Raw genomic sequence first — 22760 nt, 5'->3', positions numbered from 1 at the left:
CGTGAAAGTAAAGGCGGAATTAACGGAAGCAGCTCAGAGCTGGACACCACAGACTCTGAATACAACCCCGAGAAAAATCAAATGGCCTCTTCAGCGATGTCCCCATCCTTCTCTACCCAAAGTCCCTCCGATGTCTTGATACGATGGATTGTACCCTGAACCCTTCGTTGCCTAACCACTGCATGAAAGAACTTAGAATTCCGATCCCCATGTGAGAGCCATTTGACCCGAGTCTTTTGGCTCCAAAGCTGCTCCTCTATTGCCAATGCATGCCGAAACTTTGCCTGCGCCTCTTGCAGGCCAATGTGAGCCTCCTCCGAATCCGCACGCTCTGCCGCCGTTTCTGCTTGCACCATCTGAAGCTCAACCACTTTAACATTGTCAAAAATATTTCCAAAGGAAACTTTATTCCAAAGCTGAATTGCCCTTCTCGCGGCTAAAAGCTTGGAACACAGCACCCGCCAGGGAGACCTATTTACGGGCAGCTCCCAAGAAGAGCGGATCACTTCCAAGAGTGAGGGCGACGAGGTCCAAACATTGAGGAATCGAAAAGGCCGAGGCTTATTGTCTTGATGAGTGGCAAATGAGATTTTTAGAGAGGCATGATCTGATGGGTGCCTCGCCAAATGGACCACCGAGATAGCAGCAAAAAGCTCAGCACAATCACCATTCACTAGGAGCCGATCCAATCGCTTCCACACCCGAGATCTACCTCGCCTATTGTTACACCAAGTAAAGCTAGACCCTGAAAATCCCGCATCAAAGACCTCAGCCTCCTCCATAAATGACATAAACTCCAACCCCTCAGCAGGAACAAAAGAACGCCCCCATCTCTTTTCAGCCGGCGACACGATCACGTTGAAGTCCCCCCCAATACACCAAGGACGTTGCCTAGGCCTGTCAACCAGCAGATCTCTCCATAGATCCTTACGAGCCTCCACAGAGCATCTCGCATGGACCCACGAACACACCATAGCGGTGGGCAACAACGGATGATGGACATCTACCGTAATGTGTTGGTCAGAAGACCCAACCAACGAACAAGCTAGCGGTGACTTATAAAACACCCAAAGGTCAGCAGACATATTGAAAAGCACACAGTCAAATGACAGCCGCAAGCGTATAGTATCAATTTTAGAGACTTCCAGTTTAGGTTCACAAATAGCCAAAATCTGAACATCATGTAAATGAACTAGTCTAACCGAACGCCTCAAATTAGGAGCTTTAGCAACTCCTCGAATATTCCAAAACAATGCATTAATCATGACTCAATGCAGAGAAAGAATTACGTGAAGATGTTGAAGATCGAAGCAATCTGTCAGAGGGAAATTTAGCTCGTATACCTTTTGTTTTCACCTGTGAAAAAACCTCCTCAAGGTCCGCGGTTTGGTCTACATGAAATGTCATCACCGCGGAAGCCGACAGATGCTCAAGCAGCCTGGCCAAACATGGAGATAAATTTCCAGCAGAGCGCGACAACTCTCCTATCTCTGCAGGCTCCGCTGGGATAGCCTCGCACCCCAACTCTCTCCCTCCCTCACAATCGTCCAGTCCCGCTGCACCCGGCCTAGCCAACTCACCTGGACACCCTTCCTCTAAGCCTGCGCATGCCACCCCAGCAACTTTCACGCCAACCTCCTCCTCCTCTCCCACTGCGCGCGTCATCTCTTCCTGCCCGAGGTCTCCCACAGACAGAGAGGGACCCTCTCGGCCAGCATCAACAGCATCATCATGCTCTGCAGGATCACATGAGCCCCCTTGCGTGACAACTCTGGGAGCAGGTTCCTTGTCGCTGCCATTGCTGCAATCATGCGGGTGAGCACTGCCACCTATGTGTTGCTGGGACTGGTGCACTGCCACTCGGTCAGCATCAACAACAGATCCATGCTCTGCAGGCTCACTTGCGCACCCATTCATGACAACAGGATTGACATCACCGATGCTGCAATCCTGCGGGTGAGCCCTGCCACCCATGTTCTGCTGCGACTGGTGCACTGCTACCATGTTCTTACACTCACCATTGGCTTGAGGAAACCACGCCATGGTGTCCTCCTTGTTGCCCTCCTGTTGGTACCCACCGCCCCCCTGTTCTGATGTGGCATGGTACCTTTCTTGCACTCACTATTTGTATGGTCGAGCCGCCAACATGCAGAACAATATGACGGCAAGTTCTCCACCTCAATGGATTGCCAGAATCCCCCTTCCCCTTCGACCGCCACCCACACCCGCGAGCAGAGAGGCTTCAATAGATCGATCTCGACACAAGCACGAGCCACGCTGGGACGTGTTCCAGATGCAGTGCATTTTCTATTGATCAATAGATAGATCAATAGCCTTTCTATATATTTTTTTAAATGTCAACTCTCGGGAATTGGTGCATTTTTTTAATTTTTGATCCTAAAAGAGTTTTTGGAAAATATTAGGAATGTACATGAAAAATATTAGTAAATTTAAGAAGATGAAAATTGTGCACCAATGTTTCAATTCTTCAAATTTTATATTATTTGGTTCTATTTTCTCTATATATTTTGAGCTCACATTCTAAATTTCTTCTCGTCTAAATTCCATGTATCTTCCGTTGCTTTTGAGTTATTCTTTTTATCATTTCATCACAATTAATGCATTGGTTGAGTTAATTTCTCTGAGAGATATAAACAACTAATCTTTTAGATATCAAAATTGACTACATTATTTTATTGAGCATTTTTTAATTTATTATTAAAACATATATTCACATTATATGATATTATTATTTTATATGTGTATTTTTTTAAAACACTTTTTTTATTATTAATTTTGAAAAGACCAAGAGTACTACTCCTTTATATGTAACCTTTTGGAACAAATGTAAGGGAAATACTTAACATCTAAACAGGAAATGCCTTTAACTCCCCTGGGCAACGTGATAGCATCATAAGTGGCTGGTTGGTGGGTAGAAGCCGCCTGTTTTGCCAGGGTATCCATTCCTCAGTTGATCTCCCAATAACAATGCTCCAAAATGAACTCTGCCCTGGTCATCGCTTGTTGTATCCGTCTGATGATGCCATCAATCCTCCAAGGTGTAGGGGAGGTTGTAGCACCGAGTTGAGTAATTGTTCTGAGTCCATGTGCACTACCACCTTCAGAACTCCCATAGCTATGCAAAGTTGGAGACCCTCCGAAAGAGCCATTGCCTCTGATTCCATATTGGTATGGAACCCATAGAAGGAAGAGAAAGCCCGCTTTACTTGACTGTTGTTGATGGGCGTAGGGTATACATATAACATTAAACTCATCTTAATCAAATTTTACATTTATAAACTCCTAAATACCCCACACGCGATTTATCGCAAGTATACGAATCGTGAGCAAATATAGGGTATTAAGGGTCGATCCCACAAGAAAGATTGCAATTATCGGCACTACTAAAACTTATCTATTATTTAGACTATCAATGTATTATAAGAAATGAAACCTACTGAACTTATGCAAAATAACAAATGAAAGTTCCTTAAGTTATGGTATGCCTAACTACTCATGCAATTGCCATTTTTGGATCGTTGAGTACTATTATCTAGGTTAGTTATGGTGTAATTTCTTTAAACATGTGAAACCTACTTTCGTAGTAAATCAACTATACTCATAACTAATCCATACCTATTCTCATGGTTATGAAATTAGCTACAAGTTCATTTCTTCAATGAAATTACATGAAATTAATTACTAAAACCACATAGGTGCACCTCTACTCTCGTGAGCGTACTCCTTATGTTTAGCACTTCTTGAACTAGTGTTAAATCTCAATTTTCATGGCTGAAATAACACCTTAGATAATCACAATTAATGGTACTAGATTAATTATGATTTAAAGGGCCAAAGTGCTAAATAACTTGCTCAAATAATAGCAATCAACTAACCAAATAATAAACACTAACAATCATAGAAAGTTCAACCAAACCCAATGCATAAACTTTAAAGACACATATTAAACACAAAATCCAGAACTTACATATTAACTATACTTAAGAATCTGATACAAAAGATAAAGAGTTGGAGAAGAGATAACCCATGTCACTTGAGTTTCAACTCCTCCTTCTTCATCTACATCTTCATCTTAATCTAGCCAATATACAAGAATGGATGAACTACACTTACTCTATACTAAACTAACCTAACACTCAGAAAATGCAAGAGCTACATTTCTGCACTCCAAGCTTTCTCCGATATCTTCCTCTATTTTCCCTTCAATCTTGCAAGTTTTGGCTATATAAAGATGAAAGAAGTCAAGAAATGAGGCCTACACCACCCTTTTACAGCTGCAAAGTAGTTCTCACATGTTTGGTATTGCATATGACTTGTTGGAGGTGAAAATAAGTTTTCTGCGTAAAGATCAACCTTCTCTGACCACAATCCGACCAGAAATCCGGCCAAGTTCCTGCCGGATTGCTACAATGACATTTTGGTGCACTTTTGTTCAATTTCCAGCTCTGCTCTGATTTTGTGTCAATTTCAACTGAACGTTTCTTGAAGATAAAAGCTGATTTAGCTCTTGATCAAAACATAAAACTTGTAGCCCTTTGAATTAGCTTTCCAATGCATCAAGAATCACCTCATTTGGATCTGTGTAGGCTAATAAATGACCGAAATACCGTTGACTGCTTACTGCCCTGTTTCAGCTTCGACCAATAAAAATTAGCTACTGTAATTCGGCTTTTTGACCTATAAAACCTTCAAACTGGATTTAGATGTCTTCACCAAAGTTGTAGATCTATCTCTTATCTTCAAATTGGTTTAAGAATCATCTCAATCTGATCATTGTAGCTCAAGTTATAGTCAAAATACAAAAATATGTCAAAACTGTCAAGGTACACAAAATCCAAGTAAAAAGTGATAAAAATCTCATTTAACCACTTAAAAGCATTTTTCACCAATTATAACCAAAATGATTCATTTTCTTCCAGTAATATAACCAAAGTGACTAAAAATAATATAAAATGTGATACAATTATTACGTAAATTAGTCACTTACCAAATTCCCCCACACTTAAATCATTACTTGTTCTCAAGCAATCCATACATAATTAACTACAATGATTCAAGAGGTGAAATAATATATGCACTTTTGTCAAATTTAATTCCTCAAGACTTGGAAAATAATCATTAGACAATTGTTCAAATTACACTAAATACTCATAATATCAAGTAAAGGAAAGATAATTATACCCTAATTTAACAAGTTAAACTTAATCTCTCACCCTAACCTAATTTCACAAATAAGCAAATCACATAGTCAATTTATAGCATTCCTTCTCCTATAATCATCCTTTTTTTTATTATTATTATTTTACGACTAAGAGGGATTTATTCACACTAATTTTACTTAAATAGTGAAATTGCCTTTTGACGCGAAAATCGACACTTTTAGGTGAAGATTTCCGGTTACTCAATATTTCACTTATTCAAGTTGCAATGTATACTCTTAATTCAAATATCTTTTTACGTGAATGTCGACATTTGTAGATGCTAACCCCCGGTTACTCGGTACGAGAATCATTGAAGTAGAACAATTTTTATTTACTTTCTTTTCTTCTTTTTTTTCTTTTTTTCTCTCTTTTTTTATTAGAAAATAAATAGATTTTTCCTCATAGAAAATTAAATCAAAGGAGGAGTATACCTTTTATTGACTATATCAATCACTTACTTGCAAAATTAAATAAAGAAAAGAAATCTCATTAAACATGAAAAATTATAACCATAATTTTCTTCACTTTACCAAATATACTTTCTAAAATGTAAAAATCCTAATTGCATAATAACCATTTCCAAGTTAAATGAGGACTAAACCTTCCAAAATACATATAAAGTTTCAACAATTGGAAGAATTTAAACATTTAAAATTGGAACAATTAGCCCTTTTTGAATGAAAATACAAAAATTTGAAGAACTTTTGGACCATAGTGAAATATTGGAAAAGATTTTAGAAATATTTTTACAGAGTTTCTCCTTAAAAATGGATGAAAACTCCCTGCCAACAAACCCAATTTCAGGCAAATTATCCATATGGCAAATAATTCAAATACAATTTCAACATTTCTAAGCATTTAAATCTACAAAATATCATCACATAGAAAGTATTTGCAAGTTCAAATATTTCCTCCCCCACACTTAAGCTTCACATTGTCCTCAATGTGAGAAAAGGAATATAAATAAAGAGCAAAAGAAAACTACTCAATTGAACTTGCGCAATCCAAATCCATATCCAATTGATGAATTTCCAACCTAAATAGTCCGAATCACTAGCACTATAACAGAGATGAAGATCACTTGGATTAGTTCACACAAAAGAAATAAAGAAAATCACTAAAAAGTAAACATCACAAGCACTACAGAAAATAAAAGAAAAGACTAGCGGCAATGTCAAGTGGTGACGAGCACTCCCTCAAGTAGTTGCTTGGTCAGGTGAAGAGGGTGGAGTTGGAGAAGCTTCAATACCCAACTTGGTCTCAATGTGACGAAGACGCTCGGAGTTCCGTTTGTTCTCTTGTCGACTTTTCTTCACCTCAGCCTCGAGGCAAAGCAACTTATCTATTATCTTCTTCAGAAACGACTGAGTGTCTTGAGGTGAGGAAGACGGCTCAGTTGAGACCGGTGGGGTGGTTGTTTCAACCCCTTGAGTTTCTTCAATTCGTTCAATTTCAGCTTCCTCCTCATGCCTAATGTCTCCCTGAGCACCTCCTTGAGTTGAAGGACCACTTACGTCTTTACTCTTCAAAATAAACTTACAAAAATCCTGTGTAAAGACATCCTTCTTCTTAAGACCTGTAGGGATAGCGTTAGAAAAATCCACTCCAACCCTTTGAAACTCCAAGGTCAAGAAGCGAGGATATGGGAAAGCATGTTTAATGTCGTTACTACGAATCACTGTCCACATGTGGTTGGTGATAATGCTTCCCAATGGAATGCCTTGGATGTTGCCTAAACCATGCTTCATTTTATCCAAGAAATAGATGTCACTTGTGCGCGCCTCATTGGTTCCACTTGCCCTCGGAATAATGTTGGAGGCAAACAAGTAAATTAGAAGACATTGCGACTCCGGAAAAGATGAAGTTAATACTGAATATCGCCCAATCTTCCGAGTAGCCTTGTACTCAACCCCCAAGCGTACAAGTGTCTCTAGCATGTTCTAAGAGTCCAAATCGCTGGGTTTGAAAGCTTTCTTCAAATCTACCTTATATCCTACATCCGAAACATGAAGATAGCACTCCAAATCAGCTCTATGGACTCGAACTTTTCTCCCTCACACTGTACTGGTAATCACTTCTGTATCATAGTGAAAAACCTTCTTGTCCTCCACATTCGCATAAAATTTTCGGACAAGCTCCTCATAATAGAAGTTTGGGATGTTAAAGAAGTTTTTCCATCCCAATTTGGCAAAAGAGGCCTTAAGATGGTAGACCTCCTCAATATCCGGAGTGACATCTTTCTCCACCAATACCTTAGCTCCCCTTCTAGCATTGTACCAAGCTTCATTTTCAGCGGAGGTGAAGCGCGACTTATCATATGGGACTTGCTCCTCTTGGTCCTCTTGTGTCTCTTGTTCCTCTTGTTGTTGAGTCTCCTCTTCGGATGATGGCTCGTCCTTAAGTACTAGACGTCTACTTGCTTTTCTTTCATGCGCGATGGTCTAGACGTCGAAACTTCTCCTTTCCTATTGGGAGGAGGAGATTTCATTCCGGCTTTCTTAGTGCAAGCCATTGTACCTAAATTCAATAATTAAACATTAACTTCATTTAATAGGTATAATGCTAAGTAAAGATGATGAAAAATTGTTTACTTTTACCCTTTTATCTTTAAATAGACAATCTTATCAACTTACTCACATAATAATTAGCAATTAACACCATAAGTAAGAATCACAATTGATTATCAACAACAAATGCTCCTTTTGTTACTTTTTTTATATATTTTTTTATTTGAATTATTTAAGCATATAAAACCAATTAGAGGAAGCAATTAAACAAATGCACAACTTACTCCCAAATGACCTAAATAAGCATAATTAAGTGTTAATAATACCTTAAACATGAATTTTAAACTTACAAAGGTCATTAATTCTCCTTTTCACCAAAATTTCTAGAATAAATATGCCAAAATTTAAAGGATAAGCCAATTAAGCCTAATTTTTGCATGTAAATATCCTAGAGCAATCCATTAAGCTCATACAATTTTCTCCAATCCAATTAGCTCAAGAATTTAGCTAATAATTATCAAATCAAATTAATCCTCAAAATTAGCTAAAAATTGCTAAATTCACCAAATAATCACAAACTCATGAGTTAAACATCACTAATAATCATCAATTAGCTCAATAAACATAATAAAAGGCATCAAACTTCACTAAATGAAAAAAATTTGAAATTATCCAAAATTAGAAAAAAAGTGATAAATGGCAAAATTCAAATGATAACATTTGGTGAAGATTTGTTACCTCAAACTTGTTGGTAGATGATTAATGATGAAAATGGTTAAGAAACCCCAAAAATCTCACTTCAATTCGGCCTCAAATGGAGAGTTCAAAAATGTGAAACCCTTGTTTTTCTCAAGTTCAAATCCGAATTAAAACTTGTTTTTGAAAGAATTTAAGCTATGGATCAACTCTTAAGAGAAATGGGAGTGTTTTGGTGTATTTAGTTTGGAGATTTGAGAGTGAAAAGATGGATTTTAGGAGTAGTATGTGTTTTAGATGTGAGTGTGTGTAAAGGTTGAAGAAGAGAGGAAGAAGAAAATTGGGGAATCCGCGCACGGATTCCCTTCTTGTGTGTGAAACTGGCCAGAATCCGGCTAGTTTCTGGCCGGAAAGGTTGAAGAAGAGAAGAAGAAGAAAATTGGGGAATCTGTGCCCGGATTCCCTTCTTGTTTGTGAAACTGGCCAGAATCCGGCTAGTTTCTGGCCGGATTGTCGGCCGGATTCTGGCAAACAATTTTTTTTATATTATCTGCATATCCGGTCGGAATCTAGCCAGATTTAAGGCAGTAGCCTCAAAAATCCATGTTTTCTTCCCCTGTTAATCCGGCCAATTTGTGGCCGGATTTGCTGCAGAAATTTTTTATTCTGCAGTTTTTCCTTCCATTTTCCATTTACCAAGGTTTTTACTCACCCAATTTTCAACTTTCTTCATTTTTTTCAAGAAAAACTCACCTTAAACATAAAAAATGTGCTTTCTCAACCACTTGCACCTTGAAACATGAAATTATGCATTCATATAACCTTATAATAAAACACTTAGAATAAATGAAATGCATCCAATAACTATGAAAACTCCCTTTTTGCTTCCTTCTAATCTCTTTTGCACTTGAACAATTTGGATAAACCATTGTCATTGCCACCTATAAGACACACAAAAACAATAATTAAACAATTTAAACTTACTAAAAATAAGAAATCGTTGGGTTGCCTCTCAACAAGCGCTTCTTTATAGTCATTAGCTTGACTATATCACCTCATTATCAAGGAAGTTTAGTTAACGAGAAATCTACCATTTTTGGACGTGGTGGATCATTAAATGGTGACTTTATAGCAAAAGCCACATGATCTAATGATGTGAGAAATGGAAGTGACTTACCTATCCCAAGTGTTTCATAGATATTACCTTGAATGTGCACTACTTGAGAATTCACCAAAGGGAATGCCATGAAAATATCCTGGATAGCAATACCCTTAGAACCTATACTTTCAATGCACTCCTTAAGAGGGGTGAAAAATGAGTCATTAAAACTCATCTCTTGAGACTCAAAGTTAAATGGATATTTGCTCATTAAAACACACTTAAGTCATCATTTTCATCAAAATGCAACCCATTTTCACATACAACATTCCCACCATTCATGCTAGGATCATTTTGCAAATTATTAGAGGAAATAACTTCACACAATATATTCAATTGCTCATGTATTCTACCAAACTGAGAAACTAATTCATCTATTCTTTCCTCAATCCTGGTCGGAAGTTGCATTTGCTAGCTTTTCTATTGCTAAATCAAATTGATTAGAAAAATTTTCTACAGCTAGCTCCCAAGATGCATTAGAATCATTAGCTAATGGTTCACTTTCTAACTCCCAAGGTAGAGGTGCATTAGTTAACTTCTCTATTGCCAACTCCCAAGATGGTTTTGATTTATATTGGACACTTTCAGGTTGGTAATCATAAAAATATGAATAATCACTATAAGTACATTGATTATCCCAACCATAAGCAGGAGAATTGCTCCAATTGGCACTATATCGATCAAAACATGGATTGTAATGCTCTAATTCATCATAATAATCCACATTTTGTGTTTGCATACATGTATTAGTAGCATGATAACTTCCACACAAGTCACAAATCACATGATAAGAATTAAAAGCATTGACATCCCTCCCTTGCTCAATTTCTTGCATAATTGTGTCTATTTGAACTTGTAACATCATAACATCAAATTTAGCCTTTAAGCACCTTAAACCATTTTCAAAAGACATACACTTAGTAAATTCTTGGTTACCTCTGTTGAAGGAGTTTTGCGCTTGATAACCATCCATTGCCAATCTTCCACTTCTCAAGCATTGTCCTCCAAATTGACCTACCCTCCTTATTACCTAAAATTGCTTTTAAACAATCTCAAAAGTAAGATTAGTTAAGAAGGATGGATTCCAAGACACAAACTAAAACAGAAAAAAAAAAAACAAAAGTTGACTCCACAAAACACTAAAATGACATAAAACACATAAGATATAGCAAAAACAACAAAAATAAGAAATTTGTCTAAATTAATAAAATTGCTCTTCACACCGATATTGCCAAATCTTCCCCGGCAGCGGCGCCAAAAACTTGACGGGCGTAGGGTATACATATAACATTAAGTTCATCCTAATTAAGTTTTACATTTATAAACTCCTCAAAATACCCCACATGCGATTTATCGCAAGTATACGAATCGTGAGCGAGTATAGGGTATTAAAAGTTGATCCCACAAGGAAGATTGCAATTACCGGCACTACTAAAGTTTCTCTATTATTTAGACTATCAATGTATTATAAAAAATGAAACCTACTGAACTTATGCAAAATAACAAATGAAAGCTCCTTAGGTTATAGTATCCCTAACTACTCATGCAATTGCCAATTTTGGATCATTGAGTACTACTATCTAGGCTAGTTATGGTGTAATTTTCTTAAACATGTGAAACCTACTTTCGTAGTGAATCAACTATACTCATAACTAATCCATACCTACCTATTTTCATGGTTATGAAATTAGCTACAAGTTCATTTTTTCAATGAAATTACATGAATTAATCATTAAAACCACATAGGTACACCTATACTCTCGTGAGTGCACTCCCTATGTTTAGCACTTCTTGAACTAGTGTTAAATCTCAATTTTCATTACAGACACAACACCTTAGATAATCACAATTAATGGTACCAGATTAATCATGATTTAAAGGGCCAAAATGTTAAATAACTTGCTCAAATAATAGCAATCAACTAACCAAATAATAAACACTAACAATTATAGAAAGTTTAACCAAATCCAAGGCATAAACTTTAAAGACACATATTAAACACAAAATCCAGAACTTGCATATTAACTATACTTAAGAATCTGATACAAAAGATAAAGAGTTGGAGAAAAGATAACCCATGTCACTTGACCTTCAACTCCTCCTTCTTCATCTCCATCTTCATCTTAATCTAGCCAATATACAAGAATGGATGAACTATACTTACTCTATACTAAACTAACCTAATACTCAGAAAATGCAAGAGCTACATTTCTGCACTCCAAGCTTTCTCCCGTATCTCCCTCTATTCTTTCTTCAATCTTGCAAGTTTTGGCTATATAAAGATGAAAGAAGTCAAGAAAATGAGGCCTACACCACCCTTTTACAGCTACAAAGTAATTCTCATATGTCTGGCATTACATGTGACTTGTTGGAGGTGAAAATAAGTTTTCCACGTAAAAACAGTCTTCTCTCACCACAATTCGCCCAGAAACCCAACCACAAATCTGGCCAAGTTCTTGCCGGATTGCTACAGTGACATTTTGGTACACTTTTGTTCAATTTCCAGCTCTGCTCGGATTTTGCGTCAACTTCAATTGAACTTTTCTTGATGATAAAAGCTGATTTAGCTCTTGACCAAAACATAAAACTTGTAGCTCTTTGAGTTAGCTTCCAATGCATCAAAAAGCACCTCATTTGGATCTGTGTAGGCTGATAAATGACCAAAATACCCTTGACTGCTCACTGCCCTGTTTCAGCTTCGATCAATAGAAATTAGCTACTGTAATTCGGCTTTTTGACCTGGAAAACCTTTAAACTGGATTTAGATGTCTCCACCAAAGTTGTAGATATATCTCTTATCTTCAAATTGGTTTAAGAATCATCTCAATTCGATCATTGTAGCTCAAGTTATAGCCAAAATACGAAAATATGTCAAAACTGTCAAAATATACAAAATCCAAGTAAAAAGTGATAAAAACATTATTAAACCGCTTAAAAGCATTTTTCACCAATTATAGCCAAAATATTCATTTTCTTCTAGTAATATAACCAAAGCGACTAAAAATAATATAAAATGTCATACAATTATTACGTAAATTAGTCACTTATTAGTTGTGATCTCGTATAATGCCCCCACCTCCTGAGTATCCTGGATTACCAAGAGATGAGCCATCTACATTCAGTTTCATGTAGGGGTAAGACGGCATAGATCAAACTAAAGTAGTCATCATCGCTACGCGAGACTGCCGAAGAGTAGGAATTAAACCTAAATGACGGAAAGAAATGTCTTCAGGACTAGAAGAAATGAAAGGGTGAGTATCACCAATAACATTAAGTGACCAAATGCTTTGGTGGTAAATATGAGCAGGTGACACCTTAATATTCTCATAGATAACCTTATTTCTCACCTTCCACAACTCCTAACAAATAAGCAAAGGTAATAACTGGACCAATGTGGCCTTGAGCGATCGTCCTGATGAACATGACTACCAACCTTACAGTTTCTGTATGAGCGAATCTGCAGTGGCCATGTAAAGGCTGAGTAGCTGCTCAAACCATGCCCAAACTTGACTAGCTACTTGACATTCTACAAAGCAATGAATCAGAGTATCTTTATTATCACAAAAGAAGCATTTTGAAGGTAGTTGAAAATTGAATTGCATCAATATATCCGGAAACGGAAGCATAAAATTCAGTAGTCGCCACATGAAAATAGAGATCTTGAGTGGAATCCGCCTATCCCAGATTAGCTTCCGTGAAATTAAAGAATTAGTAGACTGCCGAACCTTCTTCAGCACTGACGAAACTTTGAAAATTCTGGTGGAGGAGGGTGTCCAAACTAATCGATCCCTAACATCAGATATGTGAATTTGAAAGGTGAGAATTTGCTGCTTTTCCTCTATTGTAAGTGAAGTCTGGACGCCATCTAAGTGCCATATGTTCCCGACAAACAAGTCCAAAATTTTGACTGCTAGCAGCGCAACCTGGTCTTTGTGTTTGGCTAGGGGTCCTGTCTCCAACCAATTCTCAAACCAGAATGAAGAGCTATCATCTCGAACCAGCACCTATATGTTTTCCTCCGTGAGAGATCTCGAGCTCTTAGTAATTTTTCCCAGATCCGTGACTTGAAAGATCTCACTGGTGCTATTGTCACGTGCTTCTCTAGTGGTACGTGTTTGGACAACATATAGCAGGCCCAGAGCGAGTCACTTGTCCGCAGCTTTCACCATAACTTCCATGCAAAAGTCACTAACACCTCATTAGGCCTAGAAACCCCTAACCCATCTTGCTTTGTTGGGAAGCACAACCCGCCCCAGCTTCTCCAATGTCTTTTCCCATGCGCCATCCACCTCACGCCAGAAAAAATGAGACATTAATCGCTCAATTTGATGTATTACAGTTTTTGGAGGCTCTAAAACAACACAGTGCAAAGTTATAGCAGCTAAAACATGTTTTATCAAGACTAAGTGACCACCAGTAGACAGCATTTTACTCTTCCAATCCGCCAACTTGCTTTGCATATTCTTTAGCAAATGCTAGAAATATTCCTTTTGCCACCTTCCCTTAAACAGCCGACATACACAAAAGGTAGTTTGTGATGTCGAAAGCATGTCAGTCTAGATATGAAATGCATCTTGGTTGCGGAGGACTTAGATGAGATGACCTAAAAACTCTTGTCCTCGTTAACTTTCTGTGTCGACCCATTCTGATAGATTTCCAGAAAACCCATTAATTCTATCAATGTTCGTCGATCTCCCCTCGTGAAAATAACAATGTCATTAGCAAAAGCCAGATGAAAAATCTGAATGGCACCTCTAGGTTGTGCATAAGACTAAATTTTCTTTGTCATAGCTAAAGCATTCAGCCCACCGCTAAGAGCTTCTGACACCAAAATAAACAGAAAAGGAGACAAGGGGTCACCTTGTTTTAACCCTCGAGCAGCCTGAAAGAACCCATTTGCCTTCCTATTAATGAGAACTAAAACCAAGAAGAGGTTAAGTTATTCATAACTAAGGCCACAAAACGAGGACAGAACCCAAATTTTAGGAGCATACGAGATACGAAACCCCATTACACCCGATCAAATGCCTTCATCATATCAATTTTATTTATAATGTTGTGGCCACGTGTATTCTTGTCAATGTCAGTCACCAATTCTTGCACCAACAGGATATTATCAGAGATCTCTCGACCCTGAACAAAAGCATATTGTTCAGGAGAAATGATAGAGGCCACAATCGATTTTAACCGGTTGCAAAGAATTTTTGCGAAAACTTTGTTAATAAAAGTGCACAAACTTATCAACCGGAAATCTAAGAAGGATTGCGGTGAATCCTTTTTGGGGACTAAAACTATTAAAGTACTCGCAATGCTTTTCGGGTTGGGCATGCCGCACATATATTCTCTAGCAGCCTGAAAAACATCCCAGCAATGTGTGAAGAAAAACCCCGTGAATCCATCCATTCCAGCCGAACTTTGACCATCAAGTTGGAAGACAGTATTCTTAACTTCCTTTAACTAGAGCTCCTGAAAAAGTTGGTCATTTTCTGTTTAGGCTACTAAAACTAGAACATTCTGTAATAAACTCTGAATTGCTCGCTCATCAATCGTGGACGGATCAGACAAGAGGGCTCAGGAATAATGAATAGCCTCAGCACTAATATCTCCTTCATTGAACAAAAATTCCTGCGAATTTTTGATTCGGCATATAAAGAGTTTAGCTCTCTTATCCAGCAGCATGGAATGGAAAAACTTGGTGTTAGAGTCACCTTTTTTCAGCCATTTAACCCGTGCCTTCTACTTCCAAAAAACTTCTTCATCTGCTAGACACTTAAGCAAGACGGCCATTGCTAGACTCCATTGCTCCCTTGTCTCTTTCGTATCCTCCTCCTCTAGCCGAATATCCTTTTGTTGAACTTGGTTTTCCGCCTCCAAGATATTGTCAAAAATGTTTCCGAATACCTTCCTGTTCCATTCACCTAGAGCTCACTTCAACCTCTTCAGCTTTTGCATGAAAAGAAACATGCCATAACCTTCAACGGGCTGCGCCCAACTTTGCTTTACTACATTCAAAAAATCCGAATGTCAAACCCACATGTGTTTGAATTTGAAGGCTCCTTTCCATTATAGTAATCAGCAGCAATCTTCATTAATAAGGGGCTATGGTCCGATACCACCCAGTTAAGGTGGTAGAGCTCCAAATTAGTAAACTGATGCTGCCAAGCTGCGTTCATTAGAATACTATCAAAGTGCTTCCATACTCATTGACCTTGGCAAATACCAGTCCAAGTAAATCAACTCCCACTGGCCGTCATGCATGGTTTTCAACCCACATGAAGAAATGCAATCCGTAAACTCGTTCATGGTTGCTATGTTCTGGGGAGTCTGGCCTAAATATTCACCTTCCTCAGTAATTACATTATAATCACTCCCCCACAGCCCATGGTTTGGAAGCTAGACCCCCAGAAAGTGAAACCGATCCTGACCAAAGACACCTCCTTTCTACTTGAGTGCATTTAGCAGAGACAAAGGAGCAAAACACTACGCTTCGCCACGATAGATGAGTGAAGCCAAATGTATGAACTATTCAAAATTAACTAAGACATTAATTGCAAAATCTGCCTTCCATAATATCCAAATCTTATTACTTACATTATAAACAGGATTTGGATTTAAATACTTCAAGTTGAGATGCATCTACCATCGGTTCTAAGATCACTAGGAAAGAGATAGAGTGTAATCTTATTAGTTTTTTCAGACACCTGATAGAAGTTCTGCTAGCTACTCCCCTAATATTCCAAATGAGCATATTAATCATCAAAACAGTGGGAGGGAGAGCTAGCGGGGATTGCTTTCAAAGACTGATTAGTGACAATGGTCTTTGGCAAATTTAAAATCGTTTCCTCCTACCTCACTTTACTGCTGCTTCCATACCCAGAATGGGAAAGAGACAGTCAATTATTTCCTTGAGCATAGTAAATTTTGCCATGATAATGTGCCTTGGTTTATCTGGTAGTGGGTCTTCCGTATTAGAGAGGGAGTCCTATCGATGATTACGACACTAGGCCATCAAGGACTGATGGTCAAGGAACTTTTCTACAAGATTATTTCCATTCGACATGTTGAGGCCATGCTCCTTGTTGTAGTCCTGAGTAATAGGAATAGCCCCCAAAGCAGATAGAGGCCCCAGTACCATGTCTGCTACGTTTGCCGTCTCCTTCTGAGGTACCACATCTTCCTTAAGTGAAACATGCTCGTTAAGGCTTAATTGTTGTGCGCTGTTGACACAGAAAAACTCCTGGTCCATTGTTTTCTGTTGTATCGTCAGCCCAAAGCTGCTCGGCAAAGCTTCTAGTTGTTTAATATCAATCTTTGGAATCCAAATCTTTTGTTTTTCGGGCTTCACAACTGGAGGAATCTACCTTTGCTCATGAGGAGCACCGGGACGATGGTGACATTGGTCCTTATTGTGGCCTAGCTTTTGACAGAAAGAACAATAGCTCAGGAGATTTTCATATTCTATTTGCTGCCAAAATCCAGAACTGCCTTGTCCAATCCAAATTTTTCCTAGTAACTATCCCTGCAGATTAACTTCGACACAGAATCTTGATACTCCAAACCTGGATTAAGTTGCAGTGGAGGCATCAATCTTTAGGGGGTCTCCAATAAGGCGAGCAATCGAGAAGAGCGGCCCTTTACTGAACAAATGCACTGGCAAACGTGGGAGTGAAATCCAAGCTGGAACTATCGGTGTTTTCGAATCCACGGAGAAGGAAGGTGTTTTCGAAACCCTTATTTAATTTCTTTTTCTTTGAGAAATTAACATTCACATAACTTCATTTCAAATCTAATATTTCATAATGAAAATTTGTAATTTCATTCCAAATCTATTATTACATAAGGAAATGAAATTACAAAAGATGAAATTACTTGTACATTTTTCATTCTATTTGGAATTTTTCATTCCAAATATATTTGTAATTTCATTCCAAATTTCATTACTTGTACACCAATATAATAAATTGATATTGACAATACTAAAGATGAAGCTTTTAAATAAACAAAAGGGAATTGAGAGAGTGTCTAAACATAGAATTTGTAATTAGATGATCTATTGACAAAGAAATTACCAATTTTAATTCATACATTCTACAAGTTATTATTGATATCAAACAAAATAAGTTTCATTACTTTTCCTAAATTTTGAAATCTTTATGAGAAATAATAGCAAGGTGCAGGTAAGGTTGTAGGAAATAACATACAAGTATGCATCTTTATGAAATTTCATCTGTATACTGTCTTCTTGTTTAAAATTATTTTTCTAGATAATTTGAATAACTTGAACCATAATCTTGTCTAACAACATAAGAATGTTATCTTTGCAAGCAAATCATTAGAGATTAATAAAGAAGGAAAAATGGTTGAATTTACTTTTAACCTTTGTTTCTAAGATGTTTGATTTTAGTTTGGTCTTCCTAATCTTGAGTAAAGCTAACCTCTGTCTTGAGTAAAAGAAAAAGAAAAATCAAATCTAACAGACGTTGTTAATGCCCACCATTGATTTAGGGTAGGAGTAACTCTTTTTTTTTCAACATCAAGAAGATAATATCAATATAGAAATCATGCTTGAGAGGTGAAATTGTCTCATTTTATACAAGATATTTTACAAATAATCCTACTGGTTATCTATCCTTGCTATGTTAGGTTATGCCAAGGTACTGGTAATTGATATAGTTAATTGTATAACCATTATCAACACTAAAATGGGTAACAATGACATGCCTTGGATAGGGTGATCTTCCCCTCTTTCTAAAACTTTTTCTTTACCCCAAAGAAAGAAAAACAAAAAATAGAGAATCTATAATACAAGGTTGAAATAAGTTAGTCATTATCGCAATGAATCAATGGAAAATGAAGAGCAAGTATGATTTGGGTATATATTATTCTTAATTTTTTTTCAATAATGCCGTATCATAAACTACATAAGATTATGTTGTGTGTCCAAACTGATGACTTTCTAACATTATTGAGGATTTTTGTGTAATATTAATATTGAAGTTCTATATTGGAAAATTATTTCATGGCACTAAGCTATCTTATAATCAATCAAGGAATATTAAATAATATTAATCAAATATAGATTTACTTTAACAATTAAAATAACAATTGTTTAATATTTAATTGATGAATGACCATAAAAGTTTATCATAAGTGCATTCTAATATACCATTTACTAAACCCCGAAAAATTTGAGGAAGAAAACAAATTCTATTCCATTTGCCAAGAGCGGCAGCTGTAAAAGCTTTCGTTCAATGTTGAATAATATGAATATTGCTCCATTTTAAACTTTTGATGTTCTAAATCTAAATACTGAACTTGTAAGTTGAAGTTTGGAATAAACAAAATAGCCTAAGTAGGAAAAGTTTAATCCAAAAGGGATGATAGAAGTTTATGTATAATGTCCAAGTAAGATAAAAGGTGATGAAAATAAAAAAAAAGGCATGCTCTCTCTTTGTTGCCAAATAGTGACAATGTCTGAGTAAGATAAACCAATATTTTGTTAAAAAAAATGTCCTCCAAAAATGAAGTAAATATTTATACCATAAGGTTTCTTGCTTCTTTTAAAAAAGTTGTAGGAAAAGAGTCAATTTACTTACTTAAAAAAAAATCTATAAAGATTTTCCAAATTATTTAGCACATGTTAAGGGAATCAATTGAGAAAAATAAAGGGTTGAACATGTGAATTGTAAATGTCCCTAAATACTTTGCTAAATTGTCTTTATGTAAACGTTCCACTAATTTCTCTTGCCATTTAACATTTATATTATCTAGCACTAATTTTTGTAGTTGCACCTTTCCTTTTATTAGTAATAAATTATTTTACTATTGAGCAAACAAAACGTTAGATTTCCCAAAAGTCATTTGTGTAAAATTCAATTCAAAATCAAATTCAGAAGTTCATTCTAATAGAATTCTATTCCTAAAATACAAGGTCAATGTTGGTATTACATAAATAACCTCAATAGATATTGAATGGGCATCCATAAGAAAAATGTCCCACTAATTTCTCCAGTCATTTAGCATTTATATTATCTATCACTAATTTTTGTAGTTGTACATTTCCCTTTACTACTAATAAATTATTTTACTATTGTGTAAACAAAATGCTAAATTATCCAAAAGTCATGTGCCTGCAATTTCATTCCAAATCAAATTCACAAATTCACTTTAATACAGTTCTATTCCTAAAACATAATGACAAAGTCGATATTACATAAATAACCTCAAAAGATATTGAACGGGCATCCATAAAAAAAGTACAACAAAGTAAATAAAATATGTAATAAGGATATTATTGGAAAGAGAAAAATAAATCACTGAATTACCAAATCATATTAGTACTTTTAATATAGTATCCAATTTCACAATGACTATTAATAGACCCATTCATAAGCACTTGTCCATCATTGAATAAATATTTTTATCAAATTATAAGTGTGAAATATAAATGTTATTTTTATAATCCAAAACATGGCCACTTGCCATTAATGTAAACCAAAAGCAATTATTTAGTAATAGTACAGTCATGACAAAAGAATAATTCAAAAAAAGATATTTAAAAGAAATAAAGGACTACTCAAATTGTCTAGAGCTTAACACGGACGGTTGTTCGAAGGGTAACCCTGGCTTAAGTGGAGGAGGGGGGTGCTGCGTGATGGGGGGGAGGATGGTGCTGGCATTTTCATGTAGTTTCGGTTTGGCTTCAAGCATGCAGGCTGAGGCCCGCACCCTATTGGTTGGGGTCAAATTGTGTCTCCAGAGGGGCATCGATACCTTGGACGTTGAACTGGACTCGTTGGTTTTGGTCCGCATCTTGAATCGATTAGTACGTTGCCCATGGAGCATTCACACTGAGGTGCAGCAATTGATGGGGGTGGCATCTCATTTTCCTCGGATTCTTCACTGTTACTGTTAGGCGAACCAGGTCACGGATACATTGGCAAATATTGGTTGTTAGCAGGCCCGTGACGATATATATTTGGCAGCTTCAGATTTGCCCCATTTAGTGCGAGGAGTTTTATTTCTAGATAGGCTAGGAGTGCCATCCCTCCGCCAAGTTGTTATGAGGGAGGGGTAGTTTTTGAGCATTGGTGCTTGTAACTTTGGTTTTTCCGTTTAATAAGATAATCTATTGAGATAAAAAAAAAAAAAAAAAAAGGACCACTCAAATCAAAGTAAGAAACTCTCAATTCCTTAATAAATGACCAATTTGGGCTCTCCCTAGATTAGGCTAGAGTAGGAGTAGAGTAGATAAATAACGAATGAGAAAAAATAAAAATAAAAAAATAAAAGTATGAAATAAGCATTTAATAGATTGAAGTTGGTAAGGATGATAAGTCTAGCTTAAATATGGGTAAAATATCTAGCTCTACTTTTTAAACAACAAAGAACCACAAAGAAAAAAAAGCTACAAGAAAGAATGTATTATGAAGAAATATCTTTTAATCTCCAAGAAATAGTGATATACGAAGAAACTATCTTTTAATACCCTAACTTATAAGTTGATATAACCTACAGCTTAACATCTAAATCTTTAATGTATGACTTCTAACAAAAATAAAGTTCGGTTCTTTTGATTGTTCAATTTTAAGATGCTTGTTAGGATTATCGAGCAAATATCTAATTAAAGATATAATTACATTTGACATTTTTTTTTGTAACTAGAAAGTTTTGAAACTAGGATCTCCTACTTATAATCCCTCTCACCTTACCACCCAACCCAACCCTTCCCTAAAACAAATTAAAGACTAAAATTTAAAACAACAATTAAACAAGTAGACTAACATGAGAATACTAATTCTTCAACCAAACACCTATTTTACAGGTTGTTAAATGCCAATAAAATCTTGGTCTTACAAAATTATTTCTACTAATACTCTTCATCATTTTTAATAAGATGAAATCAAGGAGAGACAAAATCCAATCTAAAACATACATAACATCTATAACGTAGTCATAACTTTCTTTTGGTCTTCTGAAGTGTTTCTATATGCAATTCATGCACAATACCTGCACACATGTTTTCTTTAGAAAATATAATTAGTTAAGAAAAGACAAACCAAATTAACTAATTATACACTAATTGTTCATTATTTTTGCCTTTTTCTTGGTTATAAATTAAATGGAATTTATGATTCAACTATCTCTTTTTGCATCTCCCGAAAATTTGTATGTGCACAATAATCTTGCAAATTAATAACTGTTAAATTATAAACTTAACCCTAAGCAAGATACTAGGCAACGTGCAAAACACGTTCTCTTATGCAAAAAACATGGACCTTGCTCCATTCAAAAGCCCCCTTGAACATGGAGTTCCAAACTACTTCAGGACAAATGATAGATTTGATTATTACCCTTGAAGAAGAAAAGGATCTATGTAAATATTCCTTGTCACTGTGACAAGATGAATCTGCCAAACTCTTTCGCGTTCAAATCCCATAAACTAGTTGCACTTGTTACTTGCAGTTAACTTTCCGCAAAAAGCCACCGATTAACCTACTGCCAATTCTTTCTATTTCTAGGTTTTTGGGGAACCATCGTTGTACTAGTACAACATGAATATTCTATATTCCATTTGAAAATGTGGGTTTTCCACAAAGGAAGACTTCTTTCATCCAACAATCAGAATTAGAGCTTTTTAATAGGAGTTTTCCACTTTGAATTTATGATCTTGGCATAGATGAGAAATGGTTATGCATTTTTGTTTTTTTAATTACATCCGTGCTCTTTTATATTTGTTTTTGATGCAATTGTTCAGTAGAAGACTGCTTATTATTCTTTCTACCTTCCTAGAAGCTAATGGAATAGAGTAATTGACATTCAAAAGTATTTGTCAATGTGAATGACAATCATTTTGTTTTGATTACCAAATAGGTTGCATGTGCATTGCTTATGTCTAGTGAGAATTTGAAGAACCATATAGATGTAAAGAACATTCTGATTGACATGGTAATTTACTTTCAAGTTCAAGTAAATTCTTGTTTGATTGATGCAATCCTGTGCTCTAAGAATTTTATGAGTGATGCAGTTCTAGTGAAACACGTATTGACAAACTTCTTTTGAAGTTATCTTTTGGAAAGGATGGGAAGTAAAGAGGTGAAGGTTTTGTACTCTTTTTGTCTTTTTTGCTCTCTCTTAATGATGGGGAAGGGGGCTTTTGAATACAAATAAACATGG

Source organism: Coffea arabica, chromosome 2c (genome assembly GCF_036785885.1).
Source record: "Coffea arabica cultivar ET-39 chromosome 2c, Coffea Arabica ET-39 HiFi, whole genome shotgun sequence".
Lineage (NCBI taxonomy): Eukaryota > Viridiplantae > Streptophyta > Magnoliopsida > Gentianales > Rubiaceae > Coffea > Coffea arabica.
Note: the sequence above shows the minus strand (reverse complement) of the source record.